Below are 15,222 nucleotides of genomic sequence, written 5' to 3'. Positions count from 1 at the left end.
TCAAGATATATATATATATATATATTGCAAAACAATGACATCTATGTATAACCCAAGAGTATATATATATATATATATATATATATTATACATATATATATATTATATATATGTATATATATATGTATATATGTATATATATAATAAATATATATATTATACATATGTAGACGTAAAATAAGAAAAGTGCAATTCAGTAATTACCTGAATATTTTGTACTGATGTACTGATATTTTTTGATATTAATTTATTGTTGTTATGAATTAACAAAATACCGATATTTTGTTAATTTCACTTTGTATAAATTGGTTAATTACTTTTATACAATTATTATAAACAAGTTTCAATATCGTTATAAAACGTTAGGTCCTGACTAATCAGATTCTTCATGTGTTGTTCATGTTGTTTTCCTTTCGTATTAAGATCGGTAAGCCGTTGAAGATTTTTGGAAATAAATACATACATATAGTGTTTGGGTATTATTTCTTTTTGCGCTTTAGTGATAAAATATTTTAAGCCCGCTTTTCTGCAGAAGTGTTTTTCTAATACTTCCGTACTGGTGATCAGTGTTTAGGAAAAGTAGAATCCTGTAATTACTTGGTTGTATAAGTCGTAGGATATTTAATACGGTATAGCGTTCACCGTAGTCTCTCTATATTTCATGTTGGTTAAAATGCGTATTAATTTATTTTTTAAAGCGATTAATGGTGTCAGCGTGGTGTGATATGTTCCTCCTCAGCTTAGTGTATCGAACTGTACAGCAATTTGTATCCAGCGAAATATAATATTCTTGACATTGTCAGAGTTAAGAATCTCTTTAAGAAGAAGACTCGAGATAGCATAAATCTTACTTTATTACATACTTCTGTAACATGTGGTTTCCTGGCTTAATTTCCTGGCTTAATATTATTATTTTCCATCTCCATGCAGTTATAATTTAGATTACTTTTACAATTTCAGTTATGTAGGAATGTATGAATGATAAATTCAGTTTTACTGTTAGGTTATTTTTGAGTTTAAAAATTATAACCTTTAATAGAAAGGGGGATGGTAAATCCCTTTATGTTTTTATAGCCTTTCGGCTTATTAAATTAGTAATTAACAATAAATATAGGCGTACACCACTTCGGCAATTCGATAGTAGAGGTATGTAAGTTCGTGTTCATTTAAAACCTTGATATTATATCGTCCCAGCGCCATATCTTTGCTGGAGTGCCGCACGGATCTCTACTGGCTCCATTGCTGTTTTCTGTATACATGTCAGACATCCCACACAATCCGATGACTTCCATTTTAGCGCTGTATGCTAAAATGGAAATCATCGGATTGTGTGGGATGTCTGTGGGGAAGACGAAACGGCAATACTAACCAGATCTCTCAGACCCCACTTCGTTACCAGAAAGCTTCAAGAAAATCTTCTAGAGCTGGAGGGTTGGTTCTCCAAGTGGAGATTGGAAGTCAACCCCCTGAAAAGCTCATCGGTTCTTTTCTCAAAAAGGCCAATGTCTCCTGCAGGAGATGTGTTACTATTCAATACTAAAATTCCCTGGCAGAAAGAAACAAATTACCTAGGTGTGATTCTCGACAAAAAGCTATCTTTCAACCAACATATCAAGTCTGCATGCGCAAAAGCATCTAAAGCCATAGCTCAGATCTACCGGCTAACTAATAGAAATAGCAAACTCAGCAACAGAATCAAATTGTAGCTATACCAGATGACGATTCGTCCTATAATCACCTATGCCTCTCCAGCCTGGAGCCACACCTCTAATACTAACATTATCAAGATATAGCGAGTGCAGAACAAGTGCTTGAGAATGATTTCGAACGCCCCGTGGTATGTTAGAAACAGCCAACTCCACAGAGACACAAATATTCCCTATATTCTCTCTTATCTACAATCCTTAGCTTCTAAATTTTTTCTAAAGACGTCCACACATCCCAACGATTTGGTTCAACAAACTGCAGCATACGAGCCAACGGACATATTCAAATATATAAGACCAAAAACTACATTAGCCTCCTGTAACGATACATAATCTCCATGCCCATTCAGGGCGAGCAAACTGCTCGTAAATTTTACCCTCACTGTAACCACAACAGATAGCGGGGAATATGAAAAGCATTTTGCTTCACCCTTAAAGAATAATTGTCAATTGTCAACCTTGATATTCCAGGTCTACCTACTCGCTGATGAGATCTCAAAAAAAGGTTGAAACCGGTGGGGGGGGGCTATTATGAGTTCGCTCTCTTAAGGTTTTTGCTTTAAGAGAGCAATTTGATTCTCCGGGGAAAGTATTTTCCGCCCGGCCCGGCCCGGTGAGAGGTTTTGTCGGTGAATGCTTTTCTTCGGAATATGAGCGGTTCTGCTCGGTAGTGGTGGTGTGTGGAAGGCCATCACTGAGTGGAGCCAACGCTGAGATGGACGATCTTTCGCCCACAATTGAGTGGCCTAGGAATCGTCCGAATTTTTAGAGACGGCTTTACTTATTCATAAGGTTGAAACCGGTCTGGGTAGTGACCTCTTCTCATAATGTAAAACAATATATATATATATATATATATACATCTCTTAGGAGCTGGGTTTTACATTATGAGAGAATATTAAAGTTAGTGACGGATCTTGCTCCACCTTTGCATGGAGTTGCAAAGGTGGAGCAAGCTTGGGTAGTTTTTATTTTTGAAAAGCAGGATAGTAATCGTTCAGAAACATAGAAGGTTCCTAGAAAAATAGGCTGGTAATCGGGTCCTCCAACGTATCTTCTATGAGGCCAAACAAGTTTCTAGCTCAAACCTGAGATGAAATTCATGCACTACCTAAGATGGAATTTTAATTCTGGAAGAGCAAGCGGATTTTAAAATATTGCATTTCCCAACATAAAAAATTTCCTTCTCACAGCTGGTGGGCATTCTCTTTGAGAAAATGCCGCATAGAAACTGAAACCATACTTGCGATTTAATGGATACTTCTTTATACATAGATATCGTCCTTATAAGTTTCTAGGGGTGTTCCCGAAATTTAGTTGGGGCAAAATATTTTTTCTTGTTGCTATATCACACTTTCTTATTCAAATAGAGACATATTTATTAGATATGTGAAGAGCGAAAGGCTTATTTGGCTTATTATTATATTATTATATATTAATTATATTATATTCAATACTCATGATGAACTGCTGACGGGATCCAACTCGTCCCTTAATGAGTTTATAATGAACCATCATTCAACGTGAACCACATGTTCATCAGAAATTAGTTATATTATTATCAACATATGATATGATATGTGTTCAAACGCTGTTAATTTGCAAAATGGTTTCTTTTTTTTATATTATATTATTATATATAATATATTATTATTATATTATATGAACCAGACATATTTGGCTGGGAAACAAGAATGTCTCCTAACTCCTTGTTTCTTTTCTGATTTAGTTTTTAATTTTGGGTCTCTCAATTTGATCTTCTCGTACCTTTAGCGTTTCTTGATTCACAGAAGGCAGGCACAAGCACATGTTCTTACAGCAGGACGGAAGAAATTTCTAAACATAAAACAGGATTTCATTCGGAAAAGATATATCAGTCTCTGTGCAGTCCGCCCGACACAAGTAGTTTTCCCTGAAGAGATGATGTACGTTCGTTTCGTGTCGGGGTGGAGAGAAATCTGAGGGCTTTTCAACACTTCTTGGTACGTTAGCTTTTTAAAAAAAACAAAAAAAATTATGATATTTTAATTCTCATTCTATAAAAACATGCAGTTTGAAAAAAGTAAAACCATCAACTTATGAGTAATCTGCTTAAAATTTGAATTCAGAATACGAGCAATGTCGATAGTCGCCAGTGTTTAGCAAAGAAGGAAAAAAATACACAATAACATGTATAAAAGATTGCTAAATAACACATTCATTTAGCATAATAAAATGACTTTTTTCTGTACTCTTTATCATCTTTCTAATTCATAAAATACGTGAATGCAGGACTTTGGGGGAGACATTCGTCTAGCAGTAGACAGAAAATGCCTGAAGAGGAAGATATCATGAAATTACACATCCCAATGGGCATAGTCAGAGCAACTGCAAATACGGATACACATATTGCTGTTACTCCGCAAACTACATCTTTGCCTTCATCAAACGAGGTGTGGTACACTGAACACACACACACACACACACATATATATATGTGTGTGTGTGTGTGTGTGTGTGTGTTTAACACTTCTTGGTACGTCAGCTTGTTTTTTTTTTAAAAAACAGAAATCTATGAAAGTTTCATTTTCATTCTATTTCACTTCATTATATATATATATATATATATGTATAATGTAATACATTTTTTACCTTGGGGATATTGTATATTAGGATAACCAAGTTATTTTAAAAACTTGGTTATTTTACTCCTAATCCCAAGTATGCAAACAGATAAGTTTGCGCCTGAAACATAGTTTGCATACTTGGGATTAGGAGTAAAATAACCAAGTTTTTAAAATAACTTGGTTATCCTAATATATATATATATATATATATATATATATATATATATATATATATATATATATATATATATATATATATATATATATATATATATATATATATATATATATTAATGCTTCCATGATAGTGGCCTTAAGACTGTCAACGCAGAGGGAACGAATGGTATCTGTGCAGTGGTCAGACAGGATTCTGACATAGAGGCATTCAGTCATCATCTTGCATAAAGAGCTTAAAGACGTTCAGCTTCCAATCGATTTGGCCATCGAACGACTCTCCTTAATCCGTTGATAAACAGATTACGATTTGCGAATTTCAGCTTGAACCACAATGATCTGCCTACACTAAGCCTACCTACTACTCCACTTTCGCAACTCCTTCTGTTTCGCTGGGTCGTCCCGTTAAGGCCACCACCCTTGTTACAACGAGCACATGATCACAAACATTTCAGGCGTGGCTCCTTCTTGGGGAAATTAACTGATGGAAGTGGAAATAACGCGACAGCGTTTCCTGAACTCCGATTTATGTTTGCGTCAGTTTAATGAAGTCTTCGTGACTGTCGCTTTGGTTTCTTTTCACGATCAGTTCAGCCACAGCTCAATTCTGAATTGCCTCGGATTCGCACACGAAATGGCTGAATGCGTGCTTCACAGATTATCAGGATATATCGGGGGACGTTGAGGAACTCTTAACCCTGCTAATCTTCAGCATCCCTTGACTTTATATACTGCCAGTTTTTGAACCAATTGCAAGGAAATAAGGTGTCCATGAGTTTTGCAAATTAACAGCGTTTGAACACATATCATATCATATGTTGATAATAATATAACTAATTTCTGATGAACATGTGGTTCACGTTGAAAGATGGTTCATTATAAACTCATTAAGGAACGAATTGGATCCCGTCAGCAGTTCATCATGAGTATTCAGACGCAATCGGTTCCTGAGCCATGTGATGACTACAAATGCTCCTCTGCAATGAGATAAAAACAGGTGTTGAAAGCCACAGGCCAGAAATCCCGAGCCGTTGGGTGATGTTCCTTGAATAAATGGTTTCTTTGAGGGATGATGTGAATTCGAAGAATATTGCACTGAGAACGTCGCAAGTTTTACTGCAGAGATCTCATTGGACCAATACAGCTGCTGTACTCGTGCGATTTTTCTTAATAAATCAGTATGGTAGATGGAGAACGCTAGTGAAGACACGAATATTACTCGCACTTATGAAGAGAGTCGTTTACGGGATGGCAGAAGTGTTTTCAAATATGTACAGAATTCAAACGTTCAATAATCAGTTTTATTGGCTTTTGTTGTAATTCTCATAATCTGTGGAATTTAAAGAATAATTTGTTGCTATAAATGTGTTGTGATACAATGAAACTGTTTAACGCGTTGATAACGCCTTTATACCCCCCCACTCCAGGATAAGAGTGTCCAGAGGACATTCTCTCAAGGAGTGATAATTTGAGAATGCACATCGTCCGAAGGGGAAAAACAGTGAAGTGGATTGGAGGCGTTCTAGTTACTTCATACTGTTAGGACTGTGTGAAGTCAGTACAAGTTAGCTAACCGTTCATTCTCCTCCTGGTAAAGAAATGAAAGAAAATGTCACACTGTTCCTGGTAATGCTATGTAACTAAGAAAAACAGGCGCAAGTTTCTGTTCAAAACCAAAACATGTCGCAATCAGAGGTCGTCTACTCCAGTGGTTCAAAGCATACAAGAAAAACAGAACATATCACACGTATAGGATCAGCGCACAGCAAAGTACTGCCAGTAATCTACGGAGTACCACAAGGAGCTGTTCCATCTCCCATTCTGATCAACATACACACACACGATATTAGCCATCTTAAAACCCTAAAAAGTAAAATATTCCAATACGCAGGCGACACGGCCATAGTATCCATTCACAACAACGCTACATATCTTAAACAAATATACATTACGAGATCAATCTGATCACTAAGTAGCTAACCGAAAACGGCATTTTTTGGTTTGGTTATGTTTATAGTTTAATTGGCAAAAAGACAACACAGGTCATTCTGTGCCATACTAAAGGTTACAACTATACATAAGCAGTTACAGAAAATTGTAAACAATATGTCTGTACAAAAATCTAGTTCCACAAAGCAGCATCTACAGATAAACAGAACTGCTGCAGAGGTTACCTTCTACCTTTCTCTCACCCTCTCACTCTTAAAACAGTTATGGATTGACTGCAAAATTTTAGCAAGTTCAATAACTCAACATATGATACATTCTTAATTATAGCTCAATTCGACATTTAGGCATTTTAGCACATTTATAATCTCTCTCGGATTAATTACAACAGAATATCTATCCAACTGAAAGTTCTTAAAGTTCATTTTAAAAGCATAGTCATTTACATAAATCTTAGTTCTTCACTCTTTCTTCCATTACAAATTTTAAGATGCATATTCTTAACACTCTTAGTCAATTCTCAAAAGGGGCTAGAACAAGTGAGAATACTTATCTATTCTTTATCGGTTTTCTTCCGTCATTCCTTCTTTGTTTCGATTTGGGTTGTCTCGATCTTATCGCCACGTGGGTTACATGTGCTCACCTGAGTTGGGCGCTATCTCTCTGCTAAGGTTTTACGTCAATTGCCCTCTCATTGACGGCCTACGGTTGATCTTGCTGAAATCTGCTGCGGTGTCATGCCGGATCCTTTCGTAAGTCAGCCCTCAAAAATGGAGTCAGCCTTCTTGGAGCACAGGAAGAGAAATGTAGGAACAAGAAAAAACGGGGGTATTTATTTCCGTGTCACGGGTTTTATTTACTCCCCTAGAGCGCCACCTTTCCGAATTTAAATTTCTCTTATCGTCTCACCCATTGGTCTCAGGCCGAGTGACTTCACCGATCAACATACGGGACTTCTTGTTTCCGGGAACGTATGCATCATGATGTCTTCTTAGATGTGATGCCCGCGGGTGCTTACGCTGCTCTTATAGTATTAGGGCGATCTTTGCCCTATGTTGCTGAATGATATGCATTCTTTCATTTATAATATTTCACTAATGATTTCTCTCATATCTGACCCTTTTGCTGACTTACATTCATGCTAGACATATAGATACATTCACATAATTCACAGTTTATCACACAAGATGTTGTTACAAAAAAAATATAGTTACACTGCGCTAAAAGATAAGTATGCATATATATTTTTTGTTAATTGTTAGATTCTGAAATGGTGATGTCATGTAAAATTTGAAGTCGCCTATTTCAGATCTAACAATATGCATGGATGAAAATTAAATTTAGCAATGCAGTACAGTATAAACAGAATTTAGCAATACATGTAAACAAAATTACTAGAATACACAAATAAACAAGATGTCCTACAGCAATACATGATTAGTCAAAAAATAAAATAATAAATAAAATGCATATACAAAATTTGAGTTAAACAATGCAGTATCTACATATAAACAAAATTACTGCAGAGGTATCGGCAGTACATAAATAGATAACAGTAAAGGTTAACATATGCATATACAAAACAAGCCAAGGAAAGTAGATTTTTCTACATCGGCAGATATATATGTGTGTGTGTGTGTGTGTGTGTGTGTGTGTGCCACGCACAAAAATACTAGTCCATAAAGCATTATGCAAAAGCATTTTAAGATATGCAATCACATCATACGCATTCTGCGCAGACTATAAACTTAACAGGTCACAATGGTTGCAAAATAAAATGGTAAAGCTGATAATTTGGAAACAAAGAGAAGAGCCGTCACTCATATGGGCAGCAATGACAGAACACAAAACTTTTAAGGTGAAAACGTTTGGCGTGACTGTGTACTTATGCCAGTACACAGTCATGCCAAAACATTACTTCAGTCCAACCTACAGAGTAACTAAAACAACATATCAGATAACTAAACAACAAACTAAATAACATATAATATAATAATCATTACGAAAAAGCCACACGAAACTTCTACATATTTGACATGATCAACAAACTGCCATTCGACGACAGAAACCTAGGGCCCTATAGAGAGCTGAATCAGGGCTATTATAACGAGACTGAAAAATGGAGGAAAATTACACACACACACACACACACACACACACACACACACACACACACACACACACACACACACACACACACACACACACACACACACACACACACACACACACACACACACACACACACACACACACACACACACACACACACACACACACACACACACACAAATAGTGAAACCGATAGCTCAGATAACAGCGAAGAACCAAAAATATCATAAAAGAGGAAAGAAAAATCGACACAAGGAAAATCAAAATCGGAAGCACAAAAATGAAAATCATCAACAACGGAGGAGTCTTAATTGAATCCAAAGAAAAACCACATAGACTTGCTAAATAACGAAATCTCTAAGGAATGCAAAGGCACGTTAGTAGCAAATCTCAGGAAGAAATACTTTCCAAGTCTAATCGTATATGACATTCCGAGTAAAATTGATACAAACAAGGCAATTGAATCGATCCTCGTGCAGAACGAAGAGCTCGTCAGTGGCGATACAAAGATTACACAGAAATTTATCATGACAAATAAAAAAAACAAAAGGAACTTGATTATAGAAGTCGATCCAACGGTGAGGACCAAATTGTTGAGAACCGGTGTAAAAATATTGTGGAGAATTTACCATTGTGCAGACTATGTAAGAGTTCCAAGGTACTTTAACTGCAATAAATTCCACCACCACACACGACACTGCAGTGGATAAACCACGTGTCCATTCTTCTCTAAAGAACATAAGTTCATCGAGTGCCCACGAAATAAGTCTGAGATGAACTGCATAAATTGCCAAAATTACAACAAGCATGCCAAATTCAAAAACGGCTGCAAACTTATGGCACTAAGCAAAGACTGCTCGATATACAACTACTGGAGACAGCTCAAAATTCAAAACATAGATTATGGAAAGCAACAATAAATCTAGCAGAAACAGCACTACTTCCCTGGCATGTCTTCAAACAAATCTTCAACGTTCTATCAAGGCAGTCAGTAATTTAACAGAACTCATAAATAGAAAATATATAGTACTGGCATTAATACAAGACCCTACTACAACAAAATATGGCTTTCGAATTAATTATAAAATATTTTTCAAACGATCTGAAAAAAAGAGGGCAGCAAAACTCGTGGTCAACCCTGAAGTCGAGGCAATATTAATATCGCAGCACAGCAACGAGGACTCGGTACTTATTGAAATTACATACAGAGGAACTAAAACTTTTGCTTCAAGTATGTATCTAACCTATCACACTGACATAAAATACGACATAGAAAAAATGGTAAACATCATCGATTTTATCATTAACCACGGCATAATAACACGCCCATTCGGTATTATGGTTTAACAAAAACACAAATAATAGAGATAAAAATTTGGAGGAGTTCATAGCATCAATTTCCCTACACATACTAAACGACGACTGTAACACTCCATCATTTGAAAATACCAGAGGAAGCAGCTTCATCGATCTAACAATGGCAAACAACGCTATTTTACCCCGAGTTTTTGAATGGAAAAACGAAGAGGAAAGCTGTTCTGACCATCGCATATTAAGTTTTAATATCATTAACAAAAATATAAACGGAATAAGCAACACAAACCATCGCATTAACATCAAGAACTTCACCAATAAAAGCAACCTAGAGATATTTATAAAAGCATTAAGAAGAGAATTTTCACGCCTAATCTGAGAACATCACTTTAATACGAACAGCGAACAGCAGCTCGGCTTAGACAGAATCCTAGCCATTTCGGCTTCAACATAAACCGATGTAGACTTTCTTGCTTCTGCGCTTTCATCAGGCCTAATAAAATTCACACCAAACACTTCGAACAAACAAGAAGCTAAACATCGATGGAATAAAATCAGTAAATTGGTGGAACGACGAACTAACATCTTAAGAAAACGTGTTAACGCACTCAGACGACTACACCAAAGAACATGTAATAACCAAGATTTAAGAGAGAGAGAGAGAGTAGAAGACAGAACTACTATAAAGCCAAATATAGCTATCAGTTCAAAATTACAAACGCGAAAACAGAATCATGGAAAAACATATCATGGAAAATATTAAATTGTGAAGTTTCAACCGTATCGAATCCTTGGAATTACATATATAAATTAGCAGCAAGCAAGAATAAGACACACTTATATTACAAAATTAGCTATGCTAAAAATTTAAGCAGAAACTACAGCTATTATGAGAGAGAAGTTTATTCCTGATGTCGATGAATCAACAGTGATGAAATCCACAAAAATTATAGACAAAGATTGGAAATAGACATAGACACTCCTGACGACGACTAGTTTGCAACTAACGAAATCGAGTCAGTATTAAGATCAATGGATCAAGAAAAACTTCTGGAGAACCAGAGATATACTCGAATGATATAATCACGTAATCACAAGAAAGATATTTATTTAACCAAATATTTCGGTCTGGAAATAGCAGACCATCTTCAGTGGTATTACAATATTTGGTTAAATAAATATCTTTCTTGTGATTACGTGATTATATCATTCAATCTTATGTCGCAAGTATCCTTGAAACAACAGAGATATACTCCTAAGAACGTTTCTCGAATTCCTCTAATTCCCAACAACAGTTTACAACTAATGCCTAAAAAGAGGGCGATTTCCTTCAATATGGAAACGCTCAAAAATTATACCCATAAACAAACAAGGAAAAGAAACAACCGAAGAAATTAACAAATAAAGACCAAACAGTCTCATAAACGATGCTGGAAAGGTACTAGAAAAACTTTTAATAAACAGAATAATGCTACCCTACCCAAGAAAAACCTATTAAGCAGAAATCCATATGCATTTTGACCTCAGTCCAGCAGAGCAGACACAGTTATGGAGGTTACAAAGTTCGCAGAAGACAGACTACAGCAAACAAAAGACATCTACTGATCTCACTCGATCTACCAGGAGCCTTTCATGTTGCGTGGCGGCTGACAATAATCAATTAATAGATTTAAAATGCCTAACAAACTTACTCTACCTTACAAAAATTATTTTACAGACAGAAGAGCAACCATAATATTAAAAACCACAACTGTAACGAAAGAAGTCAAACAAGGTTGTGGGCCAGGTGTCTAGAACATCCATTAGTATTACTCGCTATTAAGACGTCCTTTCACTACTGAATCAAAAGTCATAGCTATCCAATGATGCAATGATGATTATGGGACGCGATAGCTTGCAGTTAGAAGTAAAAGCCAACGAAAAACGCTTCAAAATTGCAGAGTGGGTACACGAGAAAAAGTGACCTTCAATAGCACAAAGTCTAAAGTGCTCAACAACTTACGTAAAAAAATCAAAACGACCTGTAACGGTTTTCCTAAACGAAGAAGTTCAAGAGGTAGCCAGTGAGCTAAAATACCTAGGAGTAACAACAGATGAAAAATTTACCTTCAATAGGCATAGCTCACATGGTGCCGAAAAAAGTTTACAAGCAGTAAACCTCCTAGCTAAGTCGGCAAGGATCAAGTGGGGATTAGGCCAACGCACGCTGAAAACAATATATACCGAAGCTCTACCTCCACTGATATCTTATGTTACACCTGCCTGGAAACAGACACTAAAATCAAAGATAAACCGACAAAAACTAAACAGAGTTCAAGGCGTTATAGCCATACGCATAATCAAAGGCAGGACATTATATTTCGAGGCAGCTTGCTTTATTGCAGCTCTAATACCGATCTGCCTGAAAATACAAGAATTATCTATTGTATATGACGTCACTTCCGGAAGATATAATGAAAGTTACAACATCGATCCAAATTGCTACGAACGCCTCTTCACTACAGTAGGTGGCCTCACCCAACATTAAGGAGAATGGACGCTCTGAAAGGCACGATTTCCAAATATACACTGACGGAAGCAAAACCGAAGGGAATGTGGGTTGTTCTTTCATTGCATATAACAGACAATTGATTATACAAGAACACTGTTCCAGACTGCATCCCCTCTGTTCCAACAACCAAACAGAGCAATTTGCTATAGTCCATTCACTTACATATCTCCAGGAATTAGAAGTCAGTAGACAGCAAAAGACAGCAACAATCTACAGTGACAGCAGAAGCACTATCTCCCCATCTCATCTTTTTTTTAACCCTCTTTTATTTGCTTTGTCGATTAAACACACTACTAACGGGACATTGAAAACTAAGACACTACTTACACAGATAACATATCTTGGAATCACCATCATGCATTTGTTGTCCACACCTTCAACACACTAATGACCACATAATTTACGACTGTCAGCTGTTGGACTCCATCCGGATGCCCTAATGCAACACGTCAGCACTTCCGGAGACAAGTGGCCAGTGTCAAACAGAGACTTATCGAGAAGTATTACTCAGAATTAATTAAATTTCCAGTCCTTGTAATATAACAAAATTACTAATATTGTGTGAATGATATGGTGTTAATATATGTATATATAAAAATATAAATGTTAATATGAAATTGATACAAAAATATAAATAGAAATGTTAATCAGTACTTGTAAGCTACGTGTAATATAAGGATTGTATGCAATAGAGCATGTAGGAATAAATTACCTCCTGGTGGGGTTACTATTGAAAAAAAAAAAAACTATAACGAATTTCTCTCAGACACCATTACAAGGACACAAACACACCATATCCAAATCCCTTCCTCCTGCAAAATGGTTAAACCGTGCTAGTGCAGTGGTAGTCCTTGTACTGACCTCTACACGTTTCCCGGAAAAAAGCATTGATATACCTGATGATTATAAAATAACGGCAAGTGTTCAGAGCCCTCTAGCTAGTAATGTATTGGACGAAACACACCAATATTCGGTAGACGTACACAGCGGAACATGGGAATTCGATTTAACGAAAAAACAAAAAGTACCAAAAGTCGCCAACAGGGGAAATTGTGGCGCTGTTTACCGAGTAAAATGCATTAATTTGCATTATCGCGTTTCTTGTGAGCAATCATGCAATTAAAGGAAAGCCTCTGAGATTTCTTATCATTCATAGATGAACTGCTTTTCGATGACTCTTACCTTACGTGAGCGTGCTTTGTTAGTCAAACTCTATTATCAGCGGAACAATAATGCCAGTGCTTGTCTTCGTCGTGAGTTTCGGCATATGAAAAATTTACCAAAAGGACCGATTAGCGTAACAAACCTACGAAAACTGATTCGGCGATTTGAAACTACTGGAACTCTAGCAGTGCAGGGAGGCAGTGGATGCAAACCAATCAATCACCAACCAGTTGAACAAGTTGTAACTACTATTGTGGAACAGGAGATGACGAATGTGCAGGGTACCAGCAGTGCCCAACCAATATTCCGGCTAACGGATATCGCATACACAACGGTGTGGAAAATCCTACATCAGATGTTGAAGTTTTACACCTATAAAATCAGTCATGTTCAAGAATTGCGCCCTGGTGATGCGACCACACGAATCGACTTATCTTTGAGATTCTTAGCGCGCATGGAAGTGGATGATGCATGGCATTGGCAGATTTTATGGAGTGACGAAGCGCACTTTTATTTGAACGGCAATATTTACACACGCAACTGTCGCATTTGGGCTGCAACTAATCCGCACTTGTGTCTTCAGATGATGTCTATCCACTCGCCCAATGTCACAGTGTGGTGCGGAGTTACGGCATCTTTTATCATCGGTCCATACTTTTACGAGGGAAATCGCCAAAATGGACCAGTGACCTGTTCCGTCAATGCGAACAGGTATGCCAATATGCTACAGACCTTCGTGGTTCCACAACCGCAGCAAAGAGGATGTCTCGATTCGACCATCTTCATGCAGGATGGTGTACCACCCCACATCGGACTTCAGGTACAGCGTGTTTTGCAACAACATTTCTCTGACAGAAGAATCATTAGTCGTGCATTTCCCACGCAATGGCCACGGAGATAGCCTGATCTCCATCCTTGTGACTTTTGACTGTGGGGATTTCGTAAAAGCATTGTGTATCAAGGACATGTACCCGATATTCCAACTTTGAAAGAACGAATAACGTTACAAGTGAGACAAATCAATTCCGATATGTTGCGAGCCACTGTGGAAAATGTCCTGCACCGTATGCAGTTCCTGGAACATCAGAATGGTGGTCATATTGAATCTCATTTATAATTAACAATAAACGTCTTGAAATTGATATGTGCTGTCTCTCATTTACCATTTATTCATTCAATATTCACACCTACTATTCACGTCTAAAGCCATACTGGTTCTTAGAGAGGTGTTTTTTCTTTTTTACTAAAAAGTATTAATCCATTTTTAATAATTTCTCTAGTATTTTGGAGAAAACTGGGAGAATGGAGATTGGCCTGTAGTTTTTAAGACCAATTATGGATCCCTTTTAAATCTAACAATCACTAAAAAGAAAAATACAATGACAGGAAGTTTTGGAATTCCAAATTTTTTCAGGTAAAAAGACGTCGGAACCTTTTCTTTCAGAGATTGCAATTGTAATCATACCAATTTGAAAAGCAGGATAGTAATCGTTCAGAAACGTAGAAGGTTCCTAGAAAAATAGGCTGGTAATTGGGTTCTCCAACGTGTCTTCTATGAGACCAAACAAGCTTCTATCTCAAACCTGAGATGAAATTCATGCACTACCTAAGATGGAATTTCAGTTCTGGAAGACCAGGCGGATTTTAA

This window comes from Typopeltis vanoorti, chromosome 11 (genome assembly GCF_054136105.1).
Source record: "Typopeltis vanoorti isolate ZY-2024b chromosome 11, IOZ_Tvanoo_1.0, whole genome shotgun sequence".
Classification (NCBI taxonomy): domain Eukaryota; kingdom Metazoa; phylum Arthropoda; class Arachnida; order Uropygi; family Thelyphonidae; genus Typopeltis; species Typopeltis vanoorti.
Note: the sequence above shows the minus strand (reverse complement) of the source record.